This window comes from Sarcophilus harrisii, chromosome 1 (assembly GCF_902635505.1).
Source record: "Sarcophilus harrisii chromosome 1, mSarHar1.11, whole genome shotgun sequence".
NCBI lineage: Eukaryota > Metazoa > Chordata > Mammalia > Dasyuromorphia > Dasyuridae > Sarcophilus > Sarcophilus harrisii.
This window is the reverse complement of record NC_045426.1, coordinates 113,464,202-113,484,442: the sequence shown is the minus strand read 5'-3', so window position 1 is coordinate 113,484,442 and position 20,241 is coordinate 113,464,202. Positions and strand designations below refer to the sequence as shown.

Genomic DNA, 20,241 nt, shown 5'->3' with positions numbered 1-20,241 from the left:
TAGGAAAATAGCTGAATGTTACCAAACAGATATAGAAAAACTTCAGGCTGAAGAAAACACAGATTCACAAGTACTTTGGTATTAACTTATCAAAATATTCTCCAAAAGAAAAGATGCCAAAAGAAAGGGGGAAAAAAAGAATGTGCTTAAAAGAACAACATACAAACATCAACCAAGAAGATGTCAATACCATATGTTTTTGATCCCCCTTTGAATATAATGCTTATGAGAATGGTATATATAGACATGGAAGATATCCTGTGTGACCTAGGCAAGTCACCTAACTTTACTGAGGTTCAATCCCTTTATTTTTAAAATGAGAGCATTATAAGAAATGGCATGTGAAGTCCATTTCAGCTTGAAAATCTATAAACTATGAATATGGAAGAGCTGATTGACTTTCATAGACAATTTTGTATATACAGTTGTATAACTGTACAGTTATACAAATAATTTAATGGTGCAAGAAATTCAATGTACTGTTTTGTTTCCTTTATGGTTATTACAAAAAAAAACCAAAAACCAAAACAAACAACAACAACAACAACAACAACAGAAAAACATTTGATTCTCAATCAAAATGAAGCCATAGAGGCTTTCCTCAAAAGATATCCTTTCCAACATATGCTAATACCATATATTAAATTTTCCAGGAGAGATGTGACCACAAAAATGATAATCCAATGATTCACTGAATATCAGCATCAAGTAAAGCAAACATTTAGACACATGTTAACAAAAGTATTCTCCTATGTCATGGAGGATATCCTGCACAAGCCTAAATGAAGATGAAATTCTCATTGATAGAGAGATTTGACAAATGCTCCTGCTTAAAGTTAATGTTGGACTGATATCATGAGATGATAAATCTAAGATTAGAAGGGATTATAGCATGATGGGTTCACTGATTTAGAGCAGGAAGTGACCTTTAATATCATCTAGTTGTCAACTTCCTCTTTCTACAAATAGAAAAAGTCTGAGGACCATAAAACTTAACTCAGTTAAGGTAATACTTAGTCAAGTAGAAGAGTTAGGATTTAAACATTTAAACAACACATTTTTTGAGCCTCTCAATGAAATTCATAGTTTCACAAAAGAGATCTGACTACCCATAAACATTGGAAAAAAACACTTGAAGAAAACCTATTCCTCAGACAATAAGAATGCAAATGAATAGAAAGTTTCCCATTGAGATATAGTATTGACACTTATTTTGTGAACAGGAACAATGAGATAGGCAGGAATTTAGGCCCAAGCAGAGTGAGGAAAAGGAGATTAGGGTGGATAACATTTGTAAGGTTGTAATGTACTTGCCAAGAAAACCCCAAATGGGGTGATAAAGGATAGATCATGACTGAAGCAACTGAACAAATAAGCTTTCAGTGATCCTAAAGTATTCTTTAGTTTCAAAAGGCCATTTTAAAACAAAAACAGATCAAAAATCTGTCAGTGATTTTATATATCTACAAATCATGAAATAACATAGTTTAAAAATGATGTAATTATAGTTGACCCAAAGAGCAATCTCCTGATTTATTAAGGTAGATTTGCTGCATATTATCTCATAATCATGATATGTTCATAAGAAGTGATATAATTTTTTTTCAATTTAGATTAAGTATAATTTAAAAAAATGATTTTTGAAAATAAAGTAAAAAATGAGAAATTGTAGATAGTATTTTTATTTAAGAAATATTAAAAGAACCAGAGAAAGGTTCTAGTTTCCATCACATTGGTCTGCTCTATTGAAGTTTTTTAAAAATATGAACAAAAATAATGTTGGTTAAGATTGTAAACTCATAGCTTTAGAGCTAGAAATGATGGTGTAAACTGGACATCTCATTTTACAGACAAGGGAATGGGCCAATAAAGTTTAAAAGATTTGTCTAAGATCCTACAGGTAATAATCATCAGAGATGAATCAGAAGAGGCAGAGGTGGTCCTTAAATTTAGAGCCTTATAATTACTTGTACTATTGATGATTCTGTATCCTGATAAGAATAGAAATCTCTTAAAGAGGAATACAAACTTTATATATATATATATATATATATATATAAAAATTGTAAATTACTGTTATATTTTACATGCAATATAAGCCATTACTGCTCTTGTGTAAAAAGATTAATTCACCCTGGTTTTCTTCAGAATTTCTTGATTTTAAAAAGACCTTCTCTTTTCATATGATGATAGCAAAAAACAACTGAGTAATCATTGAACTTTAAATTATTTAGAGCAAATGTTCTTAATATTTTATTTTAATTATGTCAATTTATTGAAAACAATGAGAATTTAATATATAATGTTTCAAAATGTGATTGTATGTACTTTTACAACTGTTAAAAAGCTCAAGAGCAGCACTATACAACTATATTTAATTTGACATGAGAAAACACAAATATAACATTTTCATGGTTAAAAAAGAATAACAAATTTAGAAAGAAATTTGGTAGAACTACTTACAGAAAGAATGATCCAATCTACACCTACAAGAAAATAAAAATGTAATTCAATTATTTTTCACTTAATTTAAAAAAAATCTTTGATTTAGATCAATTTAATAATTCTTTCCACCAACTCCCGTCTTAGCCACTTTCCCCTACCTTTAAAGTTAGTTTTTCATGAGCAGTTATCATACTCACCTTTCTTCCCTTAGACCCATGGATAGATAACTTTATTAGAAGCTGTTAAGGACTTATCAGACAACAGAGACCTTTTGATCATTCAGCAGGTATTTATATCAATTTAGCAGTTATGATTTAGATTGGTACAATCTTTCTTTAAAAATTGAATTTATTTTTTTCAATTAACTAAAAAAATTTTTTTTCTCCTTCCCCTAATCTCTCCTCCTCCACTGAAAACAAACAAACCAGGGAAAGCTTTGTAAGCAAAATAGTACTTTGTAGGATAGTAGATCTAAGAGATTAAAAATTTTATAATCACAGTCTCTCTAAAACCAAGAATATCTCTATTCCATAATGAGCCTTCAGAATAAGACTAGTGAAGAGTTAAATTATATCCATCCGTTATTTATCCATCAATGTAAAAATGGTGGGGGCAGCTAGGTGGTACAGTGGATAGAGCACCAGCCCTGAAGTCAGGAGGACCTGAATTCAAATTTGACCTCAGATACTTAATACTTCCTAGCTGTGTGACCCTGGGCAAGTAATTTAACCCCAATTGCCTCAGCAAAAATAAAAAAAAAATAAAAATGGTATGATTGATTAAAATGTTATAAGAACTGTCTTGGTTATAGGATATCCAGTATGACTATTTCCAAAGGTTTCTCATGTTTAACATGTTCAATATGAATGTAGGTTGTCTTCACGAATCATCTCTACATGATCTCCTTTTTCTCCTAATTGGACTCCCATTATTTATTTATTTATTTATTTTAGTTTTTCCTAGCTCCTATCTGGCATTTGCCCAATTGCCCAAAACAAAAGAAAACAACACATAAAACACTCCAAGTGGAAGTCTGACCATATCACACCTCTGCTTAAGAAATTTTGGTGTCTTTATGGTAAAATATTAACTGTTTGGCTTTGCATTTAAAAGTTTTAAAATCTGGTTCCAAACATTCAGTATTTTCATATTCTACCTAACTTGACTACTTCTTTCTTTAACTCAGCATTCCATTTCCTCTATCTCCATTTCAATGTATAAGCTATATTTTCCATGTAGGAAATAACATGTCCTCCCAATCTCTGTCTTCCTGGAATCCCTAGCTTCATTCAAGGTTATACTGATGTGATAGTTCCTATCCTTTCTTGGTCCTCTTGATCATTTTTGTCCCCTCTGTTGTCAAGTTTTCATGAATATGCACATTTTTAAATATATTGCATCTCTAGTAGGATACAAGCTCGTTAAAATAATAGGAAATATTTTTCATTTTGTTTTTGTATCCCTAGCACCTAGCATAGTGCTGATATGGGAGTTTAATAAATGCTGCTGGAAATAAAGCATTTTTGTACTTTAGTATACTTTCTATAAGTAAGAAAGAGGACTGTGTAATTAAAAGTGGCTTTCCATAAATTAACATAGTCTTGGGATTCAATGGGCACTACATAACTGCTTGTTGATTTATTTTTATGTCTCTGCAGGATTGGATCGGAAGAATTAACCCAGATATAATCTAGTTATCCCCATTTAACTGACCATTTCTGACAAAAGTCAAAATGAAGCTGGATAAAATAGTCCAATTTCACAGTTAATGCACAATGAGTTACTTCCCAATAACCTTCTTTTCTTACTCTGGCTACATATATACCTAAAGGGGTAGAGGTCTTTTTCAGTCCCCACATTAAGAATGTATGCAGATAACACTATTAACATTAAAGAGAGTTCTACACACACACACACACACACACACACACTTGAAAGTCAGGGGAAGGGATCTTTTACCCATGCCCATTTCTTTTTATTGAAGAAATCTTAAGTATCTAAAGATGAAGTCTTGCTTCCTTAATGTTAATAGAACTCCCTGCTGATGGGAAGGTTATTGAAGAGCACTGACATCTGTTCCTTGTACAAATAAGGTGCCTAGAAACCAATGAGCTCAATATAAGGTTTTTCATTTTCATCATTTCAATTCCATATGGTCAATGAAGGGTGAAATGTTCATTCTAGCTTGTAACTAATATTTAGGAGGTATCTTTTTCATGCAAACCCAATACTCTCATCATTATTAATGAAAGTTATGCATCTGGAACCAAACTGCATCTAACTCCACACATCTGAAGGGGATGGGAATTAAAGTATGATATTCTTTATGCACATTATTCCTTTACAAAGATATGAAACTTCAGATGTTCTCATTTAACACAGAAGGCCTAAGACAGTCAAAGCAATAATTATAGCTCACATATAGCACTTGAGTTTTACAAGGATCTTTGCATCTTATCCTTGACAATATCTATTATCTCATTTTATCTTATCCTTGGCAATAACCCAGTGAGGTAGGTGTTACTATTATCTCAACTTTATAGATAAGGAAACTGAGGTACAGAGAAGTAAAATGACTTGCTCTATAATTATTCAATTGTTAATATATGAATGGAATCTAGGACTTTCTGATTCTAAGTCAGGAAATATTTTCACCACTATGTATGGTGCCTTCAATCAAACCTTCTGCACAATTGTATTCAAATTAATTAAATTTAATTTTTTAAAAATGATTAACTGACTAGCTTATAGATATATTGTGATAAGTTTTGGTAGACAAGAAATATGTGTGTGCTGGGGAGAAAGAGAGTGAGAGAGCAAGAGGGAGAGAGAGAGAGAGAGAGAGAGAGAGAGAGAGAGAGAGAGAAGAGAGGGAGCAAGAGCAATGGATAAAGAAAAGTAGTATGAGGATATTACCCCCCCATCCCATCCTTCTGATTTGCTAATATGAAGATCGAGGCAACCTGAGTGGTCCAATGGTACTTGAGAGGTGCAGGGTGGGAATTATTTCATCTTGACTCACATGATAAGGGGGTGGTCCACTGAAGTAAAAGTAAAGGACTGCAAAAGACAGAATTGACCTATTGGTTTTTGCTAACTGGATGAGACAGTAGGTCCCCAATGAAAAATAACTGAAATAATTTCTGGACTATGGGATACCTCATTTAAAAAAGATGGAAAAATAGAAGACAGCCAAGCAAAAAACACCAAATCATGGTTCAGTGGACAAAGCAACTCATAGCTCAATGGAGAAACTCTTGTGGAACTGTCTGCCAGAATTCTCTCTTTTCAGAGAAGTAAATAAATTGGCAGCTTTTGAGACAGAGGTTCCAGTTGTAATATAACCCAAGAAACACGATTTGTCCAGGATATATATTTTCACTCTCCTGGGTGTATCACTTAGCTATTTTTGCATGTTCCCTCAAAAAAAGTAGGGGTGAAATTTATGAGAAAGAGTGCCTTACTTTGAGTAAGGAGGGATTTCCTTAATATTTATCTTGCTTTTATTTTATTTTAATTAAATAGTTTTTCCTTGACTTAATGTGACATCTAGATTGGTTAAAATAAAAAGAAACATTGATAGAAAGTTTATTTTATTTTATTTTTATGCTGACTCAAATTGAACCTTGAATATGACTATATTTTCCTGGAGCTCATGTTTGACAAAGTTTAGCCAATACCTGATCTTTATTGTTATAGAGCTCATACACAGTCCTTAATTGAATATATATATATATATATGTATATATATATATATATATATATACACACACACATATATATATATATATATATATATATATAGTAACAGGGATCTAATTCTTAGTGTAGGGAAGAGTCAAATAATCCTTGAGGTTAATAGCCAATGGAATAATAGTACTAGAGAGGTTAGAGTTCATTTATTTGGTGGGAAATGATAAATTCTACTTTGAATATATTGATATGTGCGAGATAGGCAATCTACCTCTATTCAGGACATATGAAAGTTCAATTCTGGATAATTTCTAATAGCCAAATAATAAAAGGAAATGTAGAACATTTGGATTTGGGAGTCCTGTACACAGAAGTGATCACTAAAGACATGGAAATGGATAATATAAAAACTGAGGATTGGGGTCAGAACTTTGGACAATGCCTATATTTAGAACATGGGAGGAATAAGAATAGGCATTAGAAAATGAATGCTTAAATAGCTAAGAGGAGTGTCATAAAATTTCAGAACCATGGAAATTAAGTTGAAGAAGGATTCGTCAATAGTTATAGTAGATAAAATACTGAATTTGACTTCTGGAAATTTGTGTTTAAATTTCTTCTTAAAAACTTATGAATTCTGTGACCTTATGCAAATCAGTTAAACTTTCTGGACTTTATATCATCACTAAAATGGAAAATTTAGCAATAGCCCCTAATAGTTATTATCGGTCCAATAATTGGGGGAATCCAAGGAAGATTTTATATATATATAGGAAAAGTATTATCATACTGGTTGAGGTCAGTTTTATTGCCAGAGTCCAAGTGTCCCCAACATGTTGATGTTCCTCCTAGCACTTCACAGTTATTGTACATTGAGCTGATTGATATTCCCCCCCATATGATATTCCATTTCCCTTTCATTTCACATCACAATAAGGGTGACAGGTTCTGTCTGTAGGAAAGCAGGAAATGACAAAAGATAGTATCATTGTTACAGAAGGGATCATGGAAGATAAGAATTGAGAAAAGACTAAAAACTTTACTTTTAATGGTCAAAATATTTTCTAGGATCAGTATCAGAAATTAATCAATAAATGTGGGTTAGGAGAGGAGAAACATTATTAGGCAGAGTTAGAAGACCTTATCCTCATTACCAAATCCTCATTTTGAAATTATCCAGAATTGCACTTTCATACGTCCTGAATAGAGATAGATTGCCTATCTCCCACATATCTATAGCAATAAAAATTTAAACTTTCACACAAGACTGAAATACAATCTCAAGAAACTCAAATAACTTCTTCCATCCCAGAGTTCTAGTTTAAAAAATCAACCAAAAGGACCCAAATAACATGAAAGGTGATGAATAGCAATAATGACAACACAGACAAGAACCCTGCTAGCCTCCCAGATTTACTAGAAATGGGACAAAGACCCAAGTAGCCAGGAGAGTCAACAACCCATAGTTATTACAGATAGGAGGCTATCTTAGAGTAAATAAAAATACAAATAAACAAATAAATAAGTTTAGTCTTACTCATCCATCTAAATGTTGTGCCTTTCAAGGAAAAAAACTTCTATATGGCCTAACTTAATTTATTTTTCTTATATTATTAGAATCCAATTCACCATTTTGTAGATAGCAGCCCTTTGATAAATGTATGCTAAATCAGAATTGCTTTAGTATGGCCTTTGGCAAGTTAATGAACCTGAATTTCAGTTTCTAAACTGATTGTGATATTTATGTCTGTCCTGCTTACTTCAGGGATTCTAAAGATCTTGTGATATAGTATATGGAAATCAATTTGAACACTAGGAAGTGATATATAAATATAAATTGCTTTTTTATTTAGAACATATCAATTACTTCATCAGGAATAGGATGACTGAAATGCCCACTTGGCAGAAAAAAGAAATTTTAAAAGGCTCAACTACTGCATGACTTGGAAAAAGTAGCAGAGCTTTTCATTTTGAAAACCAACAGCTAAAATTCAACTCATGCTAATATCCAATTTTTAATTCAAACAAGAATGTTACTTTGTCTAAATCAGGGGAAAAGAGAAGGATTAGCTAAACTAAGCAAAGAATAATAATGGTCCCTAAGTAAAAAACGAACCAAAGACTTTTTTTAATCATATATTAACAATGATTCAAATATTTTACAAGTAGGAATCAACTTGTAAAACTCTATCTAATATTGTTTCTACTGTACTCTACTACATTTATTAATTCAGTTCTGAGACTTATCCAGGAAAGTATATTAGCTTCACTAAAGAGACTAGCAATTTCAACTTAATTATGAAAGAAAGAATTGCGGTATAAATAAATTTATGTAACCTTACTCTTTGTATAGGAGAGAATTTTTGGTAGAGAGGAAAATGTTAATAACACAAATTTAAGTGGATCTGGGACAAGAGGAAGTGATAATCCTTGGTCATCCTCATTAAATTTAGTCACTATTGTACTGGATGATCATCATCTAAAAACTAAGACTTCAGGATTAAGAGACAGATAGTAGCAATGTTATATTTGTAGTCAAGAGTACTGGTTCTGATATTTACTAGAGGTTATATGATTTGTTCAAAGTCACATAAAAACAGAATGGCAGAAATATGAAATGTCATTACGCTGTGTCTCCCCTTCCATACCATTTTTTGTGTGCACATTCCAACAATCTTCATGATATAATAGATTTAGGGACAGAGGGACCTTAAAGGTCTTATAGTCTAGTTCTCTTACTTTTACAGAAAAAGGAAATTGAGGATCAGAGAGATTATCTGGCTTGCCCAAAATTATAATGGTAATAATAGACTCCTGTAGGATCTGAACCCAGTTCTTTGGACTCCAAGTCAAACATCCTTTCTATTGTATCATGCTATCTCCTTCAAAGTCATCTCTTGGTCTTCTTTGATCTGAAGATGGTATTTTCTTTATATCATCAAAATCTTTTTTTTTTCTTTTTCTAGGAAACAAATTCCAGTAATGTGGTAACTTCCTTAATATTAAATGTTATCAGGGAGAAACTATATGACCAATTATAATGTATTTCCAGAGCAGACTCAGCTTTCAGAAAAAGAGGTCAGATCAGACGTCCAACTTGTGAGATTGTAAATTTTTGTAACTATACATGTCTTTCCTTCGGCATATTCCTTAAAATCTCTGGAACTTGGCTTCCTCATTCAGTAAAATAAGGTAACTGGATTATATGATCTCTCTAGACTATTTTCCTTTTCTAAACTGATAGCCCTATTCTATACACAGTCTAGGACTCAGTTTCATAAAATAAAATAGATCAGAAATTTCCATTTTGCCAAAAGCAATTTGATGCTCTGAAAAATGCTCATATGGAACAAAAACAGAGCTTGACCTACATCTTTAATAAATATATATTAAATCAGAATTACTCAATGATGGCCATAGGCAAATTAATCAATCTGAATCTCAATTTCCTAAACTGTAAAATGGGTTTGTCAAATTCACAAATCTTTTAATGTATATGGATCACAGGTGGATACCCAATATATTATTTCATATATTCATCCTTTTTACATGTAATCGCTAATATCATCGATCATATATAAAAGTAGAAAAAGGAGTAAAGACAATGAAAGAACTTGGGTCAGTTTAAAGACTGATATAATCAAGCAAGCTGTATAAAATTTCCTTTAAAAACAAACACAAACACAGACATTTACAAAACTCAGTTGTCCACTGCATGCCAAACCTGGTTAATTGGATGCTTAGTGGTTTCAGACATTGTGGCTGCCATTTCAAGACTCACTTCTTTTTGAACTCAAATGGAGTTGAAAAAAAGGCAGTTATCATTCAACATTTCTGCCTTGTCTGTCGATTTATAAGATTTTTGTGTTTATAGCAGAAAAAAATAAAACAGCAATGAAATCACAAATCTCAGCAATTCTCATTATGTGGTTTAAGTTTTGAAATAATATGCCCAGGGACTGATAAACATGAGTCATTGGGCCAGTTTGCCAGAGGCACCCTTGACTAGCAATGATCACTTTTTATTACTGTAGCATTATTTCAGTACCTGTGGGATTGATGCAATCAGTGTTTGGCTTTTAAATCTCTTTGCAATATGGCACCATTCTATTTTCCAAAATTATTATTCATAATTCCCTTTCACACACTCTGGAGGCCAAACATACTAGCATTTTGCTACATCTCCTATATCCATGTCTTTGTACTGTCTGTCAACTATGCCTTTAATATTCTCCCTACCTTTTTGAAATTTTTGATTTCCTTCAACATAGAGATAAAACTATCTTTTCAATGAGATCTTTGCCCCTTTTCTTCCCACTGCTACAATCAGTCTTCCAAAGTATCTTGTGTCTGTTTGGTATACTATTATAGGTTTGAGTTCTAATTCCCTTCTCCTCTCACTCCTCCCATTAAGATTACAAATTCCTAGCATAGTGCTTGGCTCACAGTAGGCATTTTATGAATGCTCAGTGTTTGACTGATTACTTTCCAATTTCTATTCTAATAGAATATGGTAAACCTCACTGCTCAACTCACTGCATAGACAAATTTATGGACTTTACAGAATTCCTCCTAACATAAAATATCTCTGGCTAATGGAATGGCTGGTCATTTTAATGCATTGAGGGAAGCTAAGTATTTTCTTATAGTTTCTTTACTTGGGTTTCAACTATTCAGAAGCTAGCTTTTGTTTGCATTTTCCTGTCTAGCAGAAAAAATTATTTTGAAAAAAGAATGAAACACATCAAGTCATTATTTTCCATTATTATTGTCATTCCAACTATTCTGCACATCTGCTTCATCCTCTCTTGAATTTTCTTGTATCTTTCCATCCTCCCCAAGTAAACAAATTCTCTTCACCATTGTTGCCTTTACTTTTTCTCCATCAGGTTCGGTTCCTTAGGAGCTTTAGTGTTCTTGAAGCCATTCTTACTGGACCACTTTTATTTGTACTCTTATCTGCCCCTTGTTTCCAAATTCTCTATATATCTTTAAAACCTAAGTTTGGAATTAGTCCCCTGTTTCTCAACTCTATCTTTTTTTATATAAAATTAACTTTTAAAAAACTGCTTTATGTCTACAGAATTTCATCCCTGAGGGCATTCTTGGTTTAATTCTCATACTTATTTAGTCTCTAAAATACAATCTCTTCTTTCGACAAACAATTTTAAATCTGATTTCCCTAAATATAAGCTTTATGTCAGATTATGTCCAGCTTTCTTCTTTATGTTATAAATCCTAAAATAAAGCAATTAACTAACTTTTCCTCTCCACCTCAAACACATACAACTCACCTCTTCCAGGTATTAAGATTTCCATCATTTCAATCAGTTTTTCTTTACTGGTGATATTTAGATTCAGAATAAAGATTACTCTGATAACTTTTTTTTTTTTTGCCTTTCCAAAAATGATACTCATCATTCCTCTCCCTTGGGATTAAGTTCTCACTGCTGAGTCTTTGTTTTGGATTAGATAAGAAAAATGTAAAATTGCCCATAAAGTCATTGTTTCAGTATTAGAATAGAGAAGATTCATACACAATTATGGGTGTATATATTATGTAGAAATATGCATATTAAATCTATATATGTTATATACATATACAGATAATTATGCATATATGAGTTCTCACATTATCAAATCAGTAAAAATTAGTTTATATCAATATTGCATCAATAATAAACAAGTTTACATCAATTAAAGCAATATTTCATATTGCTTTAAGGTTTATAAAGTACTTTCTTCATAGAAGCCATGTGAAATAGGGAATGCATTATTAACTGAGAGGTTAACTATTTTGCTTCATTTGAGCTCAGGTCTTCAGGTTCTAAGCCCAGTATTGTTGTTGCTCTCCCCCCATTATACCACTCATATTTCTTGGGATTCATAAAATATGAACCTCAAAGACCAAGTACTTTAATTAGCCTTGGACTTATCTTGTATTTACTACTAAATCATTAAATTGTATGAGATCAAAGTAATTTGAGATAGGTGCAGAGTCAAAGAAATATAAAAGTATGGAATCTTCTAAGTCATATAGGCCAACTATGTCATTTTATAAATGAAGAAATTGAAACCCATGAGATGAAGTGACTCAACCACAATCAAACAAATGGTAAATAGCAACCAGCCCATCCCCTCACCCTCACTCCCTCACTATATCATGCCAGTTTTCCTGACTTCTAGACTAGTATTCTTTTTATTACACTATGTCGGAAAATATCAAGGCAAACCCTATTCTCTTTTCTTTACCCAGCTGTCTTTTTGCTCCTTCACAGAAATTCCCTGAGCTCAGCTGCTGCTGCTGCTTTTTTTCTTCAGCATTATTTATATCCCTCTCCATACAATAACAAAAATCAAATTTCAAATTTTTAAGCGCTATTATTCCATTAGTGTGAGTGCTAACTTTATTGACTGAGTCCCTGTATTTCATGGCTCAGTAGATTATATTTCTGCATTACCAGGACCAAAATATTCTTCACCCTATGGGTAATCCACTAATAAGTTCATTCCTAGGCCTGTGTCTGAAACCTTTCCATTTTTGTAGGCCCTGTTAAAGTTTGTGACTATTGGTATAGTTTTCATAATCCAAAATAATAAGTCTTCTGTGGAAATGAGCTTTTCTTGAGGAGAATTGAAGTAAGAATTTCAATTCAGTTCTAAGACAGAGTCATAAATAATAAACACAATTATTATAATCACATAAATATAAACAATACTAAAAGGAAGCTGTTGTTAGTCAGGCATTTCAGTAATGTCTCTTTGTGAACTCATTTGAGGTTTTCTTGACAAATACCTTATAATGGTTTGATATTTTCTTCTACAGTTTATCTTACAGATCAGGAAACTGAATCATAGTTAAGTGACTTGCCCATGATTACACAGATGATAATGAGGCCAGATTTGGACTTAGGAAGATGAATCTACCTGACTCTGGATCTATCATTCTGTCTACTGCTCCATCTAGCTGCCCCAAATGAAGCTGACTACTATGTAAATATAATATGTGTTGGCTTCAAAGATGAAAGGGGGGAGTCCACTTTCCCCCCTTTTTTATTGGAGGGTGGGGAGCTACTGGAACAGAATATTGCTGGTATTGTGACAGCATTAATTCATTTTAGTTGATTGTTTTAATTTTTATTGCAAAAAATACATCGTGTGGGTTGAAGGATAATGAGTTGTAAATGATTTTGATGTATAAGCAAACAGATATGAAAGCAAAGGCCATCAATACAATGTCCATTTTATATCTGCATTATCTTTGATGGAAAAAATACCCCCCAAAAAAACCCCAACATATTAATTTGCAGTGGAACATAGAAGTAATATACAAAGAAATAAGCAAATTTTAATTGAAAAAAAATTTGAGGAAGCTCCCCCATCTAGTGGATTACTGAAAGATATAACTATGTTGAATATATTGATTAAATACTTCATAATACTGCAATTGTCAGGGCATTTGCTCATGAATATTTGGTAGGATGTATCCACAAAGGGAATCTGTTGAAAAGTCTTTCAAAATTCATGTTGATTTTATGACACATTTTAAAACTTCTTTTTTTTATTTTTATTTTTATTTTTTTGCTCCAACAGTGAAATGAGATTTCTAGATATGCATTTGATTTTTTTTCTATACAAAAACAGCAATAACAACAACAATCTTCATTCCTTTGATTTTATTTCACTCGCATTCAAAATTATAAGATTTTATTTTGAGGTGCATCTATATAAATCTTCTATGAAAACATATTGTTTCTATTGACTAATTATAGTATGGACACAGTTTTGAATTCTTGAAAACATATTTGGCATATTGGTCCCAGCAAGGTGAAGAGGCCTCAATAATGAACTAGATTTGTTGAAAGTCATCACCAGAGGTTTGGTTAACAGGTATTGTTCTATTCCTTATTCCTCCACATCCACCTTAGTTGTGGACTCATATAAAATGTGGATTTTTTTTAAATTTATAATGCAAGATAATTTATCCATGTGGATAAATTAAAAGCCTGGTTAATACTAAAGTAAGTATCCATAGATGCAATTTGATACAACTCCATATTTAATTGTGTTTGGGGTTAAATGTTATTGGTTTTGATGAACTTTTTCCCCCTTGTTTAATCTTTATTACAAGGATTGGTTTATTTTATGGGGGTGGAAGGGAGATATATTAAAAAATAGTGAAGCTATAAAAACAAAAATCTATCAAAAATAAGATAAAATTAAGTGTGGATACATGTCATTATAATACATATATTTAGTAATTTGGAACCAATCAGTATATCTTTATGTAGATACTGACTGGTGCTCTTAGTTTGTTTCCGTGAACAGATGTTGGATTTTGAATTTAATAATTCACTCATTATCATTTTATGCAGCTTCTTTTTTGAAGGCATGTGAAATTTTGAAAAAAAAAAGTCTAAATCTTTTAGATTCTGTGTAGTAATATTTAGAGACCTGGGCTTCGAGTTAAGAAGATCTGGGTGTCTGAGCCCACTTCTAAGACTGATTACCTGTGTGAACTTGAGCAAAACTAACCTCTCTGTGGCTCAGACAACTTCCTAGAAATTATCTATTAAGTCATAGGTGGATTGTGAGATGCATCTCTAGGACTTATCTTTTATGTCATAGATAGGATGGATTGGTTGAAGGATTTTCTCAGCTAAAAACATATTCAGGAAACAATCATGTTGTAATTTATACTTTGAAAGTGGAAAATAGGATCAGTCATCAATTACTAGATGATTTGTAGAACTCAGATATAATTAGACAGAAAGTAGTTCAGAAATTGTGTAAAGGATAACCAATGGAAAATCTCCCAACATCAGGTAAATTAATATAAAGGGCCACTGTATTACAGGAGGGAAATGAATAAGGTTCATACCTTAAGGATAGCAGCATTTTTCATAGTAGACATGAAACTAGTATAATTTTAAAATGATAAATATTTAAAAACTTCCTAAGTTTGACAGTGGCATTTTTTGTAATGCCTATTGACTTTAAGGAAGTCATAGCAAATTAATATTTAACAAGTGTAAAAGGCAAAATCTACTTGGGGAATTTGTAGAGCAAGTTTATTTAATGCTTTATCACATGTACAAATCAACTGCTTTTTAGTTGGACTATTACTCTAACAAACAATATTAAGAGGGTTTTATTTAAATATGACAAATATTCAATCTCTACCACTTAATTAATAAAATTCCTATTTCTCCCTCTTTTCTACTGAAACTACAGCAAAATCATAGGCCTTTTATCTTTTTTAAAAGGCAATATTCTATAGTAATTGCTAATGGGTCTTCAAACACGTATATAATACTGTAATTATAACCATAACAATGATACATAACCTTCTCAGTCATAGTTAGAGAAAGAGAAAATGAATAGAATTTACTATTCTAGCTCAATCTTACTACTGGGATTAGGATGATGAATTAGAATACTTGATGCTTAACAAAATCTAGAGGCATATATACAAATGTGTGTGTCTATGTATGTGTTTGCCTCCATATTATATGTATGCCTCCAGATGTATATGTATATATGGAAATACAGGCTTGAAATGAGAACAGTTCTTTTGTGTGTATGCCCAATTTAAGTCTGTTTTCTTATCTATAAAATGGAAATAATGATATTGTTGCATTTATCTCAGTTCCATCAGATAAAGAAAGGACAGTACACATCATCAAGTACAATATAAATGGAACTTCTATGGCCACTTATTTTTAAAGTTACATGACTATTAATGATACAAATGAACAAATAACTTCAGCCCTCTGCTCCCACTGCAGCCCCTGCCTGTCTTATATTTATTTCAAAGAATATTTATGAAGTTCAGTTACAAAGTTTTCCTAGAATTTCCTGTAAATTATTATATATGCATCAATTTCTGATCTTCATGCACTTTTCTCCTTAAGAAATCTATTTCTAGTTCAGAATTTTATTAATTTAATAGTTTACAATCCCTAAAAACTGAGATTGTATCTTTTTTGTAGGCTTGCAATTTTCTCTCACAATGATGAAAACATTGAAGCAAAAATATTGTATACAGATTCTTTTCAATTTTCATGAGCCTATTTATTGGGCTGACCTCATCAGTAGCTAAACCTAGAGATGAACCAGGTTTATTCTGCCTGACCAAAGTTAGACGAGCTGCAAGGATCTGAGCAAGAGAAATTTGTGTTCATATTCTTACCATCTCCTCCAGTTCTCAATCAAAGACAGAAATAAGCTGGAAGCTGAGAAGGGGGGAAAAGAATCAGCTTCATTCTCTTCTTGTGTATATCTTTTCTTTCATGCTTTAAGTTTGATCTCCCCAGGGACTTCATATATGAAGGGGAGAAACAGTGCTCTCAGTTTCAAGGATATTTCTCTAAATTCTATACCGGTTATATCTCATCAGTAAATTCTCTTAAAAAAAACCAAACTAATGGATGCCAATTGGTTGTCTGATGTAAGGATAAATAGCAGATGGTACTTTTTAAGGGATCATATTAGAAATCATAACTTTATGGGCTTACCTCAGAACTTGGAGGAAGAAGTATTCTTGTCTCCACTGTCCTAACTTGTTTGTTAAGTACAAGTTGAGAGACTAAGCCTGAAGGTATATTATCATATTCAGATTGATCACAAAGCAATATTTTTTAAAAATTGGGTCTGTAAGAAAATGTACTACATGCTCCAAGTTGTTCTTCAATTCTATTTTGATGATCTACAAAATATATATTGAAAATTTGATGACTTTGAATAATTAAATTGCTTATCAATCTGAGTCTAAGCTACCATTCCAAATTTATTTCATGCTACTTCCCCTTCACATGTACAATCAAACTAGCAAAAATGAATTACTACTTGTTCCAAAATATCAATTAGTCCACAGCCTTGTTATGTTTGTTGAGGGTATTCTCCATACCTGGGATAGACTTCTCATACATTTCCATTGGATGAAATATTTCTTTTTAAGTTCATATATCACATTCTAGCATCATAGAGGTTCCGATAAATGTGAATTCTTTTGGGGAAACAGAACCTTTGTTATTTTGATAAGGTGAACAAAACACAAGCAAATGAAAGAGGAAGAAAAAGAAGAAAACAATAGAAGATGAAGGGAAGATATCGATAAAGGAAGGAATCTAAAAATCATTGTAAAAAAAATGATAGATTTAACAACTGGTGTAAGGAACTGAGTTTTAACCCATGGTCTTTGGTGGAATTATATCCCTTTCTTTTACAATAGGGAACTCTGAATTTTAGGCTCATGATTGGTTATAATATAATGGTGACACTATGACAAATTTAAAAGGATTGGACCATGAGTTTATGGGATAGGCCTCTCTATTCCTATTTGTTCTATATGTTATTTACACTTTTAAAAAAAGTTCAGATAGTTTTAATTTTCTTCAATTTTTCTTTTCCACTAGGAATAACAAAGCTAGTTGTTGGAATTCAGCATGCTTCATACTTTTTAGATAATCTGTGACTGTCAATAGTTTCCCTTTTCTTTAGGCTTGAATGATTGTGATCCAAAGAATCAGGGAATAAAAAGAGGACTGACAAACCTTTTCTTACATATCTGAGTTCAAGTAGCAGATTCCTTTGAAATATGCTGCTGGGATTACCTGTCTTTATTGGTGAAACTATAAAATGACTATCTGGCAGGTGAAATATGGAGTTATGTAATGTAAAGTACTATGTTTAGGAGTTTCAAGATTTTGATTGATCTTAGTTCTAACTCTATCTATGTGTACTTGTGTGAGTTTAAGGAAATTAATTCTCTTGTTGGAAATAATAATTACTCTCAAGTCAGATGATCTATTCTCAAATCCTAGCTTTATTACTTTCTATCTATGACCTTGAGCAAGCCACTTAACCACTCTTAAAGTATGTTTACCCAGCTCTAAAGAAGATTGGATTAACTAGCTTCTAAGGTAGTTCCAGATATGAACTTAATTCCACGGGTTGTCCAATCTGGACTATAGTTTACTGAGAATGTATTCCATGAGATTTTGGAAGATTTTTCTTAGAATTAAATATTATAACATTATTGTCAGTGAATTAGTGAAACTTGAAGTGATCTGGAAGATCATCACTAATATATTTTGCAGATACTAAATTACCTAAAATTTCCATAAGTAAACGAGCAAAAAGTTTTGATACTTGCTCTAGTGGCTTTGTAAAACATAAGACCTGTTTGGGCAAATGATTATAATTCTCAAATCCCATTAAAACTCAAAGTTATATTGGAAAAGTGAATGTATTGGAAAGATCAATAAATCAAGATGCAGAAGTTTAAGCTCTATATCCATTGTTTGAGGCTTACAAGCTTTGTGATCTTGGGTCAGAAGAATAATGACTGTGGTATGGTAATTTGAACTTTCTATTTTGATGATGGGATGTAGGGAGCACTGTTGGTCCTCTGACCCACCTTTCTCATACTTTATGATTCTTCATTATCTCATCAACAATCCAACTTTTGACATTCCATTTCTTCTGCAATCCACATTTTCATACTGCTATATATTTTTACTGCCATTATTTCTGTCTTCTCTCCAGATCTGGGGTTAGATGAGGAGAAAGAGATATAAAGGTAGATATCACTCCCACTAAAATAATATTATCTCAAGTACCAAATTTCCTAGCCACCATGTTGTTGTAGGCAAGTTAATTTAATTATGCAAAATTTCAGTTTTCTCATTTTTAAAATGGGTTTGATATTGGTGCTACCATTTTCAGAGTACTGTTCTGAAGGACACTTTGCAACTCCATCAAATAGATAAGGAAATTTGTGCTATTACTATCTTAATATTGGCTAGTAGTTCTGATGGGTGTGACTGGCCCTATATTTACTTTTGATTCAGGCATATCTCATTGGAAGTATAGTCTGATATTATATGCTAACAATAATTAAAAATTAAAAAAAACTTTCATATTTATATGACAATGCTTTTCAAAGCTTAAGCAAAATAATTTAATATGAACATACATGGCTTAGCATCTAGAGGCAAACTAGGAATCAAACAAATGTTTCCAAAGGAGTTGAAAACATTTCCTTCTTTTGAAGGAAAGAATCCTTATTCTATTAAGAAAAATAAACAATATCAGGGGAACAAGTTTCTTTTTTATTTTAATTATGGAAATATTTGATTTTAAAGCTTCATTGAATTTCTTTGTGACAAAATATAAAACGATAATTATAGAAACAAAAGAAAAGATTGGAGATTTCCAATTTTTCTTTTTTCCACTCTCAAAAGAACGTGTTTTTGTACTTCAATTTTTATGGTTTGTTCTTGTTTAGTGGTGCCCAACTCTTCAAGACCCCCTTTGGGTTTTCTTGGTAAGTGGTTACACACCTCTCAGATTGGTTAAGATGACAGGTAAAAGAAAATGACAAATTGTTGGAGGAGATATTGGAAAATTGGGACACGAATACATTGTTGGTGGAACTGTGAACAAATCCAACCATTCTGGAGAGCAATTTGGAACTGTGCTTAAAAAGTTATCAAACTGTGCATACCCTTTGATCCAGTAGTGTTTCTACTGGCTTATATCCCAAAGAGATCTTAAAGGAGTGAAAGAGACCCACATGTGCAAAAATGTTTGTGAAAGTCCTTTTTGTAGTGGCTAGAAATTGGAAACTAAATTGATGCCCATCAGTTGGAGGATGGCTGAATAAGATATGGTATATGAATGTTATAAAATATTATTTTTCTATAAGAAATGACCAGCAGATTGATCTTAGAGAGGCTTGGAGAGACTTACATAAACTGATCCTAAGTGAAATGAGCAGAATTGTACATGGCATTATATATGGCAACAAGATTATATGATGATCACTTCTGATGTTTATGGCTCCCTTCAACAATGAGATGATTCAAACAAGGTCCAATTGTTCAGTGATAGAGTCATCTATCACCCACAGAGAGGACTATGAAAACTGAATGTGGTTCACAACATTGCATTTTAATTATTTTGTTGTTGCTTGCTTGCATTTTATTTTGCTTCTTTTATATTGGTTTGATTTGATTTTTCTTGTGCAGCACAATAATTGTATAAATATGTATGCATACATTAGATTTAACATATATTTCTACCATGTTTAACATATAT

The 20,241-nt window shown here is 32.1% G+C and overlaps 1 protein-coding gene across 10 annotated transcripts in view; it reads right to left on the bottom strand.

The window, feature by feature from the left end:
• The window catches only part of PTPRD (protein tyrosine phosphatase receptor type D), a 1,049,942-nt gene that overhangs the window by 931,752 nt on the left and 97,949 nt on the right, over positions 1–20,241 (bottom strand). For 7 of the 10 annotated variants that reach the window (XM_031947929.1, XM_031947987.1, XM_031948187.1 and 4 more), the window contains exon 1: positions 2,464–2,482. The gene's annotated coding sequence lies outside the window, so the exon portion shown is untranslated. Of the gene's footprint in view, positions 1–2,463; positions 2,487–20,241 lie in introns of those variants that run through there. The other 3 variants (XM_031947762.1, XM_031947812.1, XM_031947874.1) reach the window with 1 other exon arrangement.